Source organism: Martes martes (assembly GCF_963455335.1).
Source record: "Martes martes genome assembly, chromosome: 5".
NCBI lineage: Eukaryota > Metazoa > Chordata > Mammalia > Carnivora > Mustelidae > Martes > Martes martes.
The window spans coordinates 10,481,006-10,483,089 of NC_137892.1; the positions used below are offsets into that span (position 1 = coordinate 10,481,006).

Sequence of the window (2,084 nt, forward strand, 5' to 3'; positions counted from 1 at the left end):
AAACACATTGTTGCACTGTTCACTAAAAATTAGTCATGCATGTACCAAGTGAAATAAAACTATGTGATCTTATAAAGGATATTTTTGTCATAATAGTTCCAGATTGAAAATAGCCTGCATGTTCATCATCAAAGTAGTAAGTAAACAAAAAGTATTAGATTTAGAGATGGGAATATCATTTAGGTACAAAAAGGAGCAAACTGATAATAAATTTAAAATTGTGGCAGAATCTTTAAGAACATATTAAGTTGAGAAAAAGACACATGATATAAAAAATGTTCATTTTGTTTTCACTGAAACAAAATTCTACAATAGGCCAAACTACAGAACAGTGATACAAATCTGACTGGTAATTCTATCGTGGTTGAGTGGTTTTACTGAAAAGGTCATGAAAAACACTTCTGGTCTGGAGAGAATTCTCTCTTACTAGTTAGTGGGTAAGTTATAAGCCCAAATTATTGAAGTTGTTTGAGTAATCAGTTTTGAGCATTCTCGTGTTTGTAAGTTGTACCACAATTAAAAAGAAACTACAACTCATGTTGAAAATTGTGTGACTACTTACTTCCTTCTCAAAACAAATACTTATTGTGTGGTGTGGTATAAAAACATTTTAATGATTTGTGATTAACAAATTTTTAACAATCCCTGATGGGATGCATTTATGGCAACAGAGGAAAAGATCCAAACTATGGAGATCTATACACATTTCTATGTAAAATAGTAACAGATATAGATATAACACATATATAACATTTCTCTAGGAAATCCGACACAGCCACTTTATACAGCCTTTAAGTTGGGAGCAAATCAATGTAATTAGTCATGACCTAAGGCAGCACACTTTCCCACACTTTCTCAGGGCTCCCTTGACTTGAGTGTTCCTCATACTGTAGATGAGGGGGCTCAATAAAGGAGTGAAGATCGTATAAAAAGCTGATACCACTTTATCACTGTTAGCTATCCTGAAGGATTTGGGTTGCATATCGGTAGAAATGCCAGGTCCATAAGAGAGTCCCACCACAGAAAGATGCAAAGAGCAGGTGGCAAATGTCTTCTTGTGAGTTCTCTACAACGCACCTGGAGAACTGCAGCTAAGATGAAACTACAGGAGATAGGGGTGAGAGAAAACGGGACCAGGAGCATTAATACACAGTAGCTGTACATCACATACTCGAAAATAACTGTGTCAGCACAAGTGAAACGCACCAGAATAGGGGACTCACAGAAGAAATTATTGATCTCATGTGCATTGCAGAATGGAAAACTCAGGGTAGCAGCTGCATGAGCCCATCATCTGCTCCCAGGAACAAGGATCCCATAGTCATTCTCAGGCATAATCGCCAGCTCATGAGAATGGGGTATCTCAGTGGGTGGCAAACAGCCACATAAAAGTCATAGGACATGGCTGCTAAGAGGAAGCACTCCCTCCCTCCCAACAACGTGAAAAAGAAGATCTGCAAACCACAGCCAGCAGGGGTATGTACTCTTGCCAGTTTAGTAGTCAGCTGCCATTTTGGGCACAATGGTAGAGACCAGCATCATGTCCATGAAAGAGAGTTGGCTCAGTAGGAGGTACATTGGCGTGTGGAGCCAGAAATCTTGGTGTATCAGGAAAATCATGATGGCATTGCCCATGAAGGAGGTGAAAACAATTGTCAGAACCATCCCAAAGAGAAATAGATGGGCTTCTGTGTGATTAAAGAGTCCTAGAATAATTAAATCTGAGGTGAAGTGACACTGCAAATGAAGAAATACATGACAATTTTCATCATTTGCAATGCACTATTTCAATTACATTTTTATTGATAAGTACATGCCTGATAATGATAAATTATTTTTCAGAGCTTTCATCTGCCATCTTCAAAAAAATTGACGTGGACATAAAATTTATTTCAACTTTTTACAAGTTAGTCTCACTTTCAAATTATTCAAAATAAGTACCCCCATCTTTTTATTGATTCATTAGGATAACAAATATTTTTGATCAGTTGCAAGGATATAATCAGTGTGTCTTAGCACCACATGACACCAACATAGGTGAACAAGAGGACATTATTCACATAATTTGTAATTTATGTTAGTTC

General features: G+C 37.1%; 1 pseudogene across 1 annotated transcript; it reads right to left on the reverse strand.

Moving 5' to 3' along the window:
- Positions 1-820: 820 nt before the first annotated feature.
- On the reverse strand, positions 821-1,704 carry LOC308342658 (olfactory receptor 2T33-like; annotated as a pseudogene). The gene has a single exon. The product of its transcript is annotated as an olfactory receptor 2T33-like (transcript).
- Positions 1,705-2,084: the final 380 nt, after the last annotated feature.